Genomic DNA, 14,265 nt, shown 5'->3' with positions numbered 1-14,265 from the left:
TTGAGCCGTGAGGCAAACAGGTCCAGCACACACGGACCCCATTTGTGGTCCAATGCCCTAAAGACCCTGGGATGCAACCTCCAATCGCTGGCATCCCTAAAATACAGAGAGTTCCAATCCGCCGTCACATTGGCGGACCCCGGTATATACTCCGCCGTCACCGAAATTTGATGGGTCAGGCAATAATGCCAAACGTCCTTGGCTATCTCTGCCAGGAGACGTGACCTGGTGCCTCCTAGGCGATTTATATAACGCACCGCGGACACATTGTCCATGCGAAGGAGAATGCAGCATGAAACCTTCTGAGGGGACAGAGTGCGAATCGCAAAAGAACCCGCCAGGAGTTCCAGACAATTGATGTGGAGACTCAGCTCTTCGCGGGACCACAGACCCCCCGTCTCCATCGAGCCGCAACGGGCTCCCCAGCCCCAGCGGCTGGCATCCGACTCTATCACCACCTCCGGGGTGGCCGCGAAAATGGCTCGGCCATTCCATGCATCCATATGTTCTAACCACCAGTGTATCTCCGTACGAGCTTCCGCTGAAAGGGAAACTTGTTGTGCATAAGTCAGGCCCTTGCGCAAGTGCAAGGCTTTCAAGCGCTGCATGGCCCTGTAATGTAATGGGCCCGGAAAAATCGCCTGGATCGAAGAAGCTAGGAGCCCTACCAGGCGTGCCAAAGTCCTCAAGGAGATTGTCGGAGAGGCAAGCGCTCTCCTCAATTCCTTCCTGACCGCCACTCTCTTTTTGAGGGGCAAGAGCAAATGAGCTTTCACCGAGTCGACTTGGAAGCCCAGGAACTCCATCACTTGAGAAGGTTGCAAGATGGACTTCTGTAGATTCAGAAGGAAGCCTAAGTCCTGAAGGAGATGGATCGTCCATGACAGATGGAGTGACACCATCTCCGGCGACTGTCCCAAAATCAAAATGTCGTCGAGGTAAATAATGAGGCGAACGCCCCTCTCCCTCAACCTCTGCACGACGGGTTTCATCAGCTTGGTGAAACACCATGGGGCGGATGACAGTCCAAAGGGCATGGCGGAAAACTCGAACCACCGGTCGCGCCACTGAAACTGTAGGAACCGCCTGTGTGGAGCATACACGGCCACTGCCAGGTAGGCGTCTTTCAAGTCCAGGCGCACCATCCAATCTTGCGCCAGTAGGATGTCGCGCAGGAGGTGTATACCCTCCGTTTTGAAATGCCGGTACACAACCCAGACATTGAACTCTCTGAGATTCAACACCAGCCGATACCCTTGGTCCTTTTTGGGGACCACAAAGACGGTGCTTACGAAGCCTAGATCGTGTGGGGTGGATTCCACTATCGCCCCCTTCTGGAGCAAGGAGCATATCTCTGCGTCGATGAAACTCTGCTCTGTTTGGGAAAAATAAAGGGGAGCCGGCCTCCGCCGCTGTACCGGGGAGGCATAGAACTCTATGTGAAAACCTTGTACTGTTTGTAGTACCCAAGGATCGTTCGTGAGTAGTCGCCACCTGTGGAGAAAAAGAGACAGTCTGCCTCCCACCATATGTTCTGACGGACATAGAAGTCGTACCTGAATAGGAGTAGTCTCCTGAAGTATTCTGCTGTCCACGATAGTTTCCTCTCTGCCCCTTGCCTCGACCTCCTCTATCACGGGAGGGATAGAAATTGGGGCGGCGGGTGCTTCTGCCTCTCTGATCAGCTCCACGCGAGGTCTGTGCATAACCTCGGCCGGACCCTCGACCTCGTGGGCGTCCGGCCCTATCAAAAACACCAGTATGTAACACTCTTCTGATGTTTGACTGCGCCTTGTCTAGCGCGGAGAAGGTGGCAACGTACTTGCCCATCTCCTTAACGAATTTGTCCCCGAAAAGCATACCATTAGCCAGGGAACCTGGTTCGGAAGGGGCCATTTCCGCCAGTTGGGAATCCAGTCTCATAAGAAAGGAACGCCTCCGCTCCGTAGCCAGGGCCACGTTCGCATTCCCCAGGAAGCACATGGCACGTTGCGCCCATTCTAGAACTTCCGATACATCCAGTGGTACATTTCTATCCTTAGCCTTAACTGCTGCGTCTAGAATCTTCGTGAGGGGCCCAGTGACATCCAACATTTTGTCCTGAACGCCCCGCCACGCTCTATCCAGCCCCTTCTTCGGATCCTTCGCAAACTTTCTCATAAACGCCGCCATTGTGGGATCCAAGTCCGGCGTATCAGCTACCTTCCCTGTCAAGGATGGTCTGGGGCATTCAGATCTCAGTGTGGCTCTCACCCCACCGTCAAAACCCTGTCGCAGGGTTGTTCCCCACATAATCAGCCACCTCTGGACACGGCACCCATTCCGTGGACCTAGGGTGCACAATGTTGTTAGGGTTAAAAAGGAGATTCTTTGGCACCTGACTATCGCTTGCCTTAGAGACGTGTTTCACCTTCCTAGACCTCTTTTTAGCAGCCACCGATTCCACCTCTGAGTCTGAGGTGTAAGGCGGTGTCGGGGAAGATTCCCCCGACGTGTCGTGCACCATAGAGCCATGATCCTTCATGACATTCCTGGCCATCCGAGCCAATACCTGGGCCGAGGAGTGAGAAGAAGTATCTCCCGTGCGGGCAGATTTAAACTTCCTCTTGCCATAATTCTGAAGGGGTTTAGCAAAAGGCTTGAGGGCCTTGATCAGTGCATTATTCACCGACCCTTGGACATGGGTATCCAGGGCTTCAACCAAATTTTCCTCCAAATGTTCTTCTCGTGGCTCATACTCTTCGTATTCATTATAATCTACCCATTGGTCATCCTCCTCGGCGTAATACGCCATAGCTCTAAAGCAGGGAGGTGTGGAGGAACTTCTAGGGGGGGAGTAGCCCAGGGGTGCCTCTAACACACACACACACACTGTAGAACCTAATGCACAACTCTCACTGAGGCAAAGTCCAAGGTGGAAGGAGACCCCTCTAAGCACACAAAATCTCCCCTAGAGCGTAGCTCTGATCCGGAAAACGCTCCGGTAGGCGTTCTATGAGACCAGGATTGATGCAGCCTAAAGACGCGCGATGTGCGAGGAGCCGGTACTGCTCAAAAACGAAAGTCGGCTCCTCGCGCATGCGCGTCGCGTGTGGGGCCGAACTCGACTGCCTCCTGAGCACGAGAGTCTTGCGTCTGTCTCCTCCTGCTCCACCGCCCCCTACCGTGCAAATCGCACGCTCCGACTCGCGCTCCGATAGTAATAATCGGAAAACAACCGCGCGGGCATAAACAACAAAGCGGGGCAATTACCATGCATATAACGCACCGCGGACACTCTGAAAAAATAAACCACAAAGTCACAAAATACAGGAATACACAGAGCGAAGACACGCTCAGTAACCACAAGAGCACCGGCGCGCTCACGCGCCGTTAACCACCACCGCCCTTAAAACAATTAGCCACAATAAAGTAGAAACGTAAAGGGCACTTAACTCGCTGCTGCAGCAGCAAAGAAAGAGGAGGTCGTATGGTTGAGCATGGACAATTATATCATGGACTTGATAGTGATTGGTGCAGACTGTTGGAGGGGGTTGTCCTTCCGGGGTCATGCAAGTTTAAAGTTTTTATTGGCTGCTGTATTTGTCAGTAAAGTGAAGAGAAGCATAATCTGAGCCTCCGTGGACTGACATAGAATTGATTGTGGTCTAAAAGTTAAAACTGTGGGGGCGCCAAAATGCTGGACAATGGGCCCCCCACAGTGTCTGTGAATGGTCCTTGCAATTGAGGGAGCGTCTCCCTCCCCCTATGCCTCCGGACACCATCCATGAGAGGCCCAGGAAGGGCCCCCCCTCCAATGGACCTTAATTGCAGGCGACACCTTTCTTTGAAATAGATCGCCAGGGAAACAACAGGACACATCACCAGTGCACGGCCCCATGCTGGTGGGCTGAGTGCGAGGCCCTGTGCAGCCGCCCACGCTGCCCATGCCTAGCGCCGGCCCTGACTGGAGGAGTCAGGGGGCGTAAAGAAGGACACCCCTGCAGTCCGAGGGAACGCCTAGTCTTCAGTGCAGGCAAGAGGTCCTCTAAGCTTGTGTTTCTCTAAAGCAACTGCAGTGAGCAGCATCCGCTGAGCTGACACGGTGCAGCCCCGGTACTGAAGAGAATCACAGCCATTTGTTTATCCTGCAGGTAGAGCCTGCAATGCCCACGTTGACAGTGGGTTGGGCCAGGTCGGTTCTATGATTTGCGAGGCCCTGGGCTACAAGGGAATGTGCGAGGCCCCTCTAATTTACTTAAGTGACCCCTTGCAAGCAAACCATTCAGAAACACAGCGGGAGGCCCATTGTACAGCATTTTAGTGCCCCAGGAGTTTTAACTTTCAGCCCACAAGCGATTCTCACACCTTCAGCCTGATAGGTGTAAGAATTGCTTGTGGGCTGAGAGTTAACACTGTGGGTGAGCTAAAATCCTGTACAATGGGCCTCTCACAGTGTCTCTGAATGGGTCTCCTTGCAATTGGGACAAGGGGAAGTGTCTCCCTCCCCTAGGCCTCCATACAACATCCCTGAGAGGCCCAAGGAGGGGACCCCTCCCATAGACCCTAATTGCAAGGAGACAGGGAAACAGATCGGTTCCAGGCCCCACGCTGGTGGGCTGAGTGCGAGGCCCTGGGCAGCTGCCCATGGCTAGCGCCGGCCCTGGGTTGGGCCCCTCAGAGGGAATGTCGTTCATAGAGAACTGTTCACCATGCATGGAATGAGTTTGCACTAGACTGACCAGGACAGGCCCGTACAAAGCAGGGACTGGTCAACCCTTTAAGAAGCAAGCTCAAAACTTTCTTGTTTGATACGGATCTGATGGCTAAGGAATTTGTTCCCTTCCTTTCTCCCTTCGGGCCAATTGCTGGCAGCGGGACACCTCTATGGAGGCAGCAGTGTGCTTTACAAATGCCCTGAATTGAATTCAGGGCCCCCTAATCCTTTGGGGGGGAGGGGGGTGGGATTCCACCCCAAGTCCAGTGAATATCAAATATCTGTGATGTATTAGACACTCAGGGGCCCTTTTTTACATTCTGCACAAATCGATTCAACATATTTTTGGTGTATGCCCGAAGTTACTAAAAGAACGGAAGTCACTAATAGAAGTACAACTGCATAGTATGAACATACGAATGTGCAGGGAAGCCCTAATCACCTGGCTTGACGGGGCCTCAATCCCTCTAGTATGCAGGGGGTTGAAACTTTTAAATGTGTATTTAAAGGAAATTGGCTGAAACTCCCCGGAGATCGCAATAGACTGTCATAAAGACAAGAACTCCCAAATCTCCATTTTAAACGAAATTGTAAATAATTGATGTATAGTAGTATGTTTTAGACCAACCATGTAAAAAATCTACTATTGATTTTATGTGTTTATATAGGTATGCAGTAGTACTATTATAAATGTCATTTTGTTGTTAAAAGAACAATCATTAAATAAATAAACCTTGAAATCTGCAGGGGGACCCCATCATTTTACATTACGCCCCGGGAGGAGTCTTGTTGGTTATCAGAATTAACTAGATAAATTGCTCAACCAACTAAAGCGGCCATGCACTGGTTCACAAACACTATTACATACTTGAAGCAAAGGAAGGAGACCTCTTGTCCAAGGTGCCCTTATGAAGCAAACTAGATTTGTCACGGCTGAAAAAGATTTGTAAAGTGTCACCATTTGAATATAATACAGATCAGGGATGATTGTTAAAACACGCACCTGCTCAGATTTAGAGACTTACTTTTTTTTTTTAAGACTATCACGTGAACGCCTCCTTTCGTTATTATTTAGAATAAGAAGAATGCTGAAGATTCCTAAGCAGATATGTTATTGATGTAGTTATGTTGTTCTTGGAAATTGTTTAATCAGGTCAACTCCCTCTGTGCCACTGTTTATAACATATCGACACCCATCACTCGGTCCCCTGGTGGAAAGACTTTCACGGGGTGCAGTGAGGTGAGCAGGAAACCTTTACGCAGAGTATGTTTCAAACTTGTTTGCACATTTTTACCTCTGTTGTAATCTATTGTGGGGTAGGAACACTCCCAGCTCCTTTTGTTTGCACTGTGGAGAAGGGTAGGTATAGCCATATGCAGATGAGATCACCTTCTCTTGTCACATAGGTAGGTGTGGGATCTCTACTACTGTCCTTGACTGACTCCAAAACCCTGTTCCATCTAAAATTCTTCCCTCTGCTCCTCCCTTCCAATCACCTGTATGCTGTTTCACATGGTGGAAATTATTCTAATGTTGCCAGATGTGGCTTACCGCCTGATTCATCAAGCTAAATTGCACTCGCAAAGGGCAAGATTCTCAGAATCTTGCCTTTTGCGAGTGCAATTTTTGCATTTGGGATTCATCATCCCAAATGCAAAATTCGCTATTTAAGAATTCGCACATTCGCGAAGAATTGAATTTAAGGAATCTCTATTTGAGATTCCTTAAATGCAATTCATGGAGCATTTTAAAATTGCAAAAATGCAATTTTGGGCCGCTATTTACCGAGAGGTCAGACCTCTCGGTAAATAGCAAAAACTTTTGGCCCATAGGAATGAATGGGGAGTTATTCCTTATTTACGATTAGCAATTTGCTACTCGCAAATAAGGAATGTGTAGGAATCGCTATTTATTTAGCAATTCCTACATGAATCCCGTTTTGCAAGTCCTTAATAGCGATTCGTTATGAATCGCTATTAGGGGCTCGCAAAACGGGAGATTGATGAATAAGGCTGTAAATACACAATTTTTACCCAAAAAAGGTGAAAACTGGAAATGTAAAAATGATGAAAGGCAATTAGAAAAAACTGGTTATACGTGGCACTGAAGGGATTTAAAGTTGTCCTAAGTCTGGCATGAGTTTCCCAGGTCCTATTCTCTCTTCTAATGTTTTGCCTGAGACTGCGCATGCGCTGTCTGTGAAATCTTTTTTCAACAAAAAAAGAAAAGTTAAAACGGGCTTAAAGCTAACTCTTTACTTACTGCTGGTTACCATTGGTTGGCTTCGGCACCGCTCTTGTTTCCTTATTTCTTATTGGTCAGCGCTTGTTCCTCACATTCTGCTTCCTCTTGGTGCTTCAGTGTTTGTCCCTGTAGTGGAGCATGGACTAAGTACAGCTTCCTATCTGCAGATAGTGTCCATGTATTGCCCGTGCATTCCTGCATATACCTTTTTAACAAAAATGTTTCAGTGCATTCTATAAGAGTGCATGTGTCTGCGGTCCATCTCCCTCCCCGCACCTCCCTTGTGGTGCTTTTCCTCCTTCCGCTGTCTGTTGTTGCTGCTCCCTTGCTCCGCCCCTAGTCTTCCCTCGTGCTTTTTCCCCACCCTCCTCCCCCTGCCCATTATTTCTGCTCCCACCCTCCTCCACCACACCTCTCACTTGATGCTTCTCACCACCCTCCTGCTGTGTTGCTTGCCCCACACTTTTTTTGAGACATTTTGCACAGCAGCACGGGTTGCTGGGCAACATGGCAAAAAAAGCCGCATCATGAATCTTTTTATTTTCATTACTCTAAATCGTGTTGAACAGTCTAACAAAATATTGACAAAGCCAATAGCTCTCACATTAGCAAAGCCTATGGTCTTTGCCAATGCTTTTTTCCTTTAACATCTTTCTTGTAATTTTACATTTCCCTTATTAGTGCACGACTAAAGCCCAAAAATGTACAGATAAAAGAAAACAGATCTCAAAGGGCCATTTACGCTTGAAATTGCACCACTAAATATCATAACCCATATTAAACATTAGATCCCCAAAGCTATACAACTGAGGACAATAGTGTCTAATTATTAAACAAAAGCTTGCGAAACGTGGTTGGGTAGCGTCTTGCGCAGAACCAATAAGAGTAGAAAGAACAGATTAATAGTGATAAATGCTCTAGGGAACACAAAGGCAACGACCACTAACGTGCCAGAATCAATCTTCTGTTAAGACAGAAGAAAATAGTTGAGAACAAACTTTGTTCCCGAGCAATCAAATACAATTATTACATCATTATTTTTCAGCATCCAGGACACACACCCAATATCTGGGAGCATCACTGTTTCTGCTTGCATTCTCCAGGCTGTAGATGTCTTAAAATTCCAGCACACCCTTCTCAATAAATAAAATCCGACTCCAGTGCTGCAGGAGACCAGCCCAAATCTGAAATTATTTTATAGGATCTTCGGACTTAAAAGGAATATTACTGTTGTGAGGCTCCATTAGAAGTAGGCCATGCCTCCCCTCCTCCCCCCTTACTCGAACACATTTCAAAGCAGAGTTCTTCAAACTGGGGGCCTTGAGCGATCATGTGCGCCAGGCACTGGCCAAGAGAAGCATCTTGGTTTGTTTTAAGTGATAAAAAATGAGCAGCAGTAAGGCACTTTGTAATGGGCCATTACTCACATCTTTTGTTATTTATATCCTGACTGGGAGTAGGTGTAAAAGGGTAACAGGACTTAATTGCAATGTTTAAATATTTTTAGACATATTTAACCATAGCCAATTTAACAGAATAATTGTGAAAATTTGAGGGGAGGGCGATGTTTTTTTATTTTATGTTTTTTTACACAGTGTTGCGGCATTAAGAAGTTTGAAGACCACTGTTTTAAAGGCTACCTAAAGGTTTATTATATTTTACTTCTTTGCAGTAGCACACATGCCTGCCAACTGTTCCTTCTTGGAAGGGAGCCAGGAAGCCTCCCACTGAGACCTGGAATGTGGGATTTATAGATGATTCTCCTTCATCGCTCCTAAAAATGTGTTCTGCTAGATGCACTGCAATAGAGGACATGTCTTTTTTCCTAACCTAGAGTGATTGCTCGCCTAAAAGGATGCCTGGAGTGATGTCACAGTCTGAGGTCAGATGCTATGTCACAGTTTGACATTTGTATCCACGAGTGGTGTCACAGACTGAAGTCAGGCTCCAGAGTCATAAACCTGAATTCATTCCATCGTGCATGAGCCTGCCCCCCCCTCACCCCATACTGTAGTCTTGTGCCAGGAACCACATGTGTCTGTTCTACTAGCAAATCCTCAGTTTCAATTCCATGAAAGAAGGTCTGTATGGTTCAGAATGCATCCCGAAAAGGTGCAATTGCAGCATGTAATGAGAAAAACTCCATTTATTGTAGTAGAAAGTGTATCGTGCTGGTGCAGGAAAGTGATTGAAGTGCTTTTTTATGTTCATTACCATGCTGTTGTTATCCACAGCGGTTATGAATGCCCATGGTTTGACTTTGTATTCGTCAGAGTGTGTTGGTGGACGAGTAACACGCTACTCCTTATTATTTCTTGGTTGGAGGAGTGTAAGTTGATAGAGTGCCCTATGTGGGATGTGTTTTTGTTTTGTCCATGGTAACCAGTATGGTGGTTTTAGCATGTCTCATATAGTTGTGCTTGATCCTCACAAGCTTGATGTGAAAAAGCTCATGTGTGTGTGGACTCACTGCGGTTACCCTATACTCTAATTTGATGGAGAAACATATATTTGCGAGCTCATGGAGGTCCCTAGATACTCAAAGAGTATATTTGATAGACGTGCATCCCTGTGCGGACTCATGGAGGGCTCTAGATACTTAGACTACGGGCTCAGGGAGGTCCCTAGATACTGAGACTAGATTTAATGGATGTACATCCATGGGCGGGCTCAGGGAGGTCCCTAGATACTGAGACTAGATTTAATGGATGTACATCCATGTGCGGGCTCAGGGAGGTCCCTAGATACTTAGACTAGATTTAATAGACGTACATCCATGTGTTGGCCCGCTTAGGTTCGTTGATACTTTGACTAGATTTGATAGACGTGCCCCCATGTGTGGGCTCACTGAAGTCCGTAGATACTTAGGCTAGATTTGATAGACATTTGTCCGTGTGCGGGCTTACGGGGGTTCCTAGATACTCAAATACTAGATTTGATAGACTTTTTCAGCCAACAGGACTAATCTTGCTGGAACTTGTAGTTCCACCTTCTCAAACAATCAGTGTGGATCTGCATATTCCAGTGTTCTAAGTACTCCTCTCTGGACACCACAACTGGCTGAATTTCACTCTCAAAACATGGGGTCAGTCGGCCGGTATTCTACTTGTCGTCGAGCCATGTGTGAAGTTGGAGTTCACAGAGCAATGTCCTTTTGGGCTTCGTTTTGTCTTCATATTCCATTTATGCTGGTCGCCTTTTGTGTGGCCGGTTCTCTATCAGCGGGATGGAAAACAGTGCATTGTATCTGTATCCCTACCTGAATCTGTGAATGTCCCCAAGTTTTCTGTTCTTCGTTTAGTCAATAAATGTCCTGATCACAAGTGGACCATTAACTCCTGATCCTTGAACAAAACACTTTTTTTGCATGTGCTTGAATTATGCCCAGGTCAAACCTGCTGAAAAACACTTGAGGAAATACGCCGATAGCTTGACATGTGGATGTGATAGTACCTTCTGGTGAACAAACTCGAAATTGGGTATTCACCACAATCCGTAAATACCGCACCCTCTCATTGGGCCCATTTGTGATTGGGTCTAAATTGTTTATTTTGACAAGCCCTTTTCAATGTGCACATTTCTAACCTGCAAATCTAGCAGTAAGATGCCACACAATCTGAATATCCGTAAATGGATTATTAAGGGAGCAAAAGTTAGGGCAAAAATGACCATTTATGAAATTGGTTTTTGAAAGGATTTAGTAAGCTAGTTAAGACTTCTTAATGAATAGTTCAAGTAACAAGGTGTGTGTGTGTGCCCCCCCGTACAATAAACCTTCCAGAATAATGCTGGCACAGGAGTGAGTGTGGCCCTGCAGCAGGGACATCTTAAGGATTTTTGGGGCCTCCTATTTGGAACAATTCTGAATACATTACACACAAAAAGGGGAATAAAACATGATCAAAATCATGATCTCGGGGCCACAAATTTGTATTTGGAAAAAAAAGCAACCATGTTGTCAAACTTTTAAAATTTTCGTGAGCACATCATTTTTGTTTACAAAAAAAGGCTTTGTTGGAGAAATGGCAATGGTAGGATACACAGACAAATGCCACACTTTTAGCTAAAGGTCAGAGCCTGCAGCCAACTTTGGCTGCTACTGCCAATGACCATACACAGCTGAAGTTGACCACCTGTGGAGGGATGGACACAATGACTTGCCTTCACCCAGTACCCAGGTACCATATCCGAAGCAGCGGCAGCTCCTCCATTATGGCAGAATGTACACACATTCATAAAATGGTAATAAATAGCATTTTATTATGTGTGGCAGGCTCACGCTGCTTCAGTGCGTAGGCAGGGGGTGGGGCTGATTAGTGCAATTGCACTTACGTTAGCCTCCTGTCAGTGCGCATGACAGATTAGCCAGCTGTCTACAGGCAACCAATCTGTCATGCGCACTTCAAAGCCTGCAATCCCAGGGCTGAAAAACAAGCCGAGGGATTGCAGGCGCCCAGCCTCAAAATGAGCGATGGGTTAGCACAGCTCCAGGATTGGTTGAATTTGTGTGGCACAAGGCAGGAAGTCCCTCTCTTTCTGTCGAGTCCGAGGACATCGCCGGAACGAGAGACGGCGACCGGAGCCTGTGGTGAGCAATATACATATGGTGAGTTTTTTGGGCATCGCTTCCCACCATATTTTTATGTTGCTGGCTGCTAATGAACCGAATGAATGCATGGCAGGTGAATGATGTGAAAAATAAAAATCGGAGAAATTCACTGAACAAAACATAGTTAAAGGTTAGTTATGAGTGAGTAAATATAAACCTGAGAAACACTTTAAATTTGTCAGTTGTGGTATGCAATGAACACAACCAATACCACCAGTCACACCACCCACAATATTTAGGTCTTGGTAAACAATTGTTTTTAACTAACCTTCTCAAAGAGGTACACTGAGCAAGGAGCAATTTCTTCGATTATGACATGGCACCAGGGATGTCATCAATTATATTATTTAACATTGTCATTAATGATGTAAACGTAAGGCCATAAGCAGTGCATGAAGGGGGCGCATTTTATAGTTAGCTTAGCTAGATATACATTGAGAATGTGTAAAATATATATATATATATATATATATATATATATTATTTTTTTTCGCTTTGCCAAAACGCGTCTGTTTTTTGTGCACGAATAGTCCAATAAAGAAATATCCTTCTCCCGAGAGTGCTGTTCAAATCTTTGTTTGCAGCGAGATATATATATCACTCTATCAACATTGGCGGCCGCCATTCTGTTATCTTTTTTATGTAATTCGACAGAACTACGTCATACTGATGATATTGAAGACAGACTTCATATGTATACAATAAATCAGTGCCATCTTGTAGCGTTTAAGTTCACACTTGTGACATACATGAGCATCGTTTCTTACAATTCATCTATCTACAATGTTTGTTAGACTTACAATACAAATACTTTTATTTGATTTCTTTAAAATCATGAAAGGGTGGAGCAAACCACCTTCGTACATGAGGTATCAAACAATTGTTTTAAAATTGCAATGAACACATTTTGTTAGGACTATTTCTGTGTGATTTTCCGCCCTATTACCGAAGCAAACTTCTGGACTTAATTAAAACTGTACAGAAGCATACATGTTTCTCCAGGGTATAATAAAGTGCTAGTTAGACCTGTTACTTTTGATGTTCATTATTCCATATTCCGATATTTTAACCATTGCTGATTCCCCCTCACTCTTATTGTGTCCACAGATGGTCGAAATTCGAGAATGCACCCACTATCTTTAATTCTGCCCTGTATGGGTTTCATTCAAATGCAAATGCTACTATAAGTCTCGCAGGTGTGTTCTCTTTCTTACTCTGGGGTCTCAAAGCTTTTCTATCTTGGCCACAGATGGGCTTTTCTAAGAAACATATTGTTTCCCTTGCCCTGCATGGGCAGGTTAACGCTACATTTATGTAGTGACCTCCATCTGTTTTCTTTCCTTTATTCAGGGTGACTTTTCCTAGTCCCAAATCAGCTTTCATAGGTGAACCCCCAGTTCTTCACTGCTATTCAAACCTGTTGGTAACTTTGTTTGTAAATCGCCTATATATCTCGATTCCAGTCTATGTAAAATATAATTTTGCTGAAATAGACAAAAGATATAGTTAGGTGAATTTGTCACTGACAACATTAATGTTTTGAACTAAAGAAAAACCACAGATATTCGCAAGTTATAATTATCAGAACTAAGTAGAACTTACACCCCTGCCATACACTGCGTACGACCTCGCATATTACATTACTCATAACACGATCTATGACATCACTGATGACACCATCCAACCTTCTTTTGTACACATTGCTCTATAAATGGGTAAAGCATTAGAGTTCTGAAAGTAAGTACAAAATAGCTGTGAAGAATATGAGGCATCATTAATGCCATCACAGAAACGATTCCCTTAGGTGTGGAAACATGGGTTCTATGCCACATTAACCCTATACCATACACTGCACGGGTAGCGTAGTTCATAATTAACAAGCAACCACAGATATATTGGAACCCCTCAATGCATACTGTGTTCAATCTGTATGCAAGCCAAGTTCTTAATAATAGTGAATGTCTTTTCCTAAACAAATGCCCTAACGCAGACATCTTTTATCTGTATCAAACCTCTGACAGTGACCAAACCTACATTGAGAAATTGGGTACTGTAAACAGTATTTACTCTAAGGAGAGAGTTTACCTGTAGCACACTGTTTGCAGACAGTGAAACTCTCATGCCAAATACTCAACAGAGAATTACAAAGTGTCTACTAAGAACAGTATAACCTCTATGCAACACTTGCAAAAAAAACACTATTCGTTTAAAATAATCAACGTCTGAAGGTGCGAAAGATTCTACTACCTGCAGCCTTCATACTGTGGTGAAAACCTTACAGATAGCCAATCTTTTGAAGCAAAGCTAGCACATGTTCATAGCTTAATAGATGGTGCACACAGTCTTCCATGTTAGATAGCAATTGTCATGCTGAGACAATTCTTTCTAATAACTCAAGGCTGCTCACAATACTTAGTATGTTGTATGTAGAATCTTTGCCCTGTTGCATACTTTTTCTGCAGAACCTAAAATGTGTGTGTACCATAATGGGCACAAGTTTCAACCGTCACCTGCACACAGGGTTGCTCTTCAATGCAAACATGTATAAAGTGTTCAATACATATTCACACCTATAATGCATTACGAACACATGTGTTTTGTAAACATCTACTCCCCTTAGCTGGATCAAGACTGTGCAAAATTAAGTCAAAAAGTATTATGATAGTTACCAGCCATTGTGTAAACTATAAAACAAACTAGCACACTCATGGGAGA

At 45.1% G+C, this 14,265-nt stretch overlaps 1 protein-coding gene and 1 pseudogene across 1 annotated transcript in view; one reads left to right on the top strand and one right to left on the bottom strand.

The window, feature by feature from the left end:
• Positions 1–2,794, bottom strand: part of LOC144762938 (uncharacterized) — a 29,787-nt pseudogene extending 26,993 nt beyond the window's left edge.
• Positions 1–14,265, top strand: part of LOC144761965 (uncharacterized) — a 374,127-nt gene that overhangs the window by 5,050 nt on the left and 354,812 nt on the right. The gene's annotated exons all lie outside the window — the stretch shown is intronic.

The sequence above is a fragment of the Lissotriton helveticus genome, chromosome 6 (assembly GCF_964261635.1).
Source record: "Lissotriton helveticus chromosome 6, aLisHel1.1, whole genome shotgun sequence".
Taxonomy (NCBI): domain Eukaryota; kingdom Metazoa; phylum Chordata; class Amphibia; order Caudata; family Salamandridae; genus Lissotriton; species Lissotriton helveticus.
This window is presented reverse-complemented; position numbering and strand designations above follow the sequence as displayed.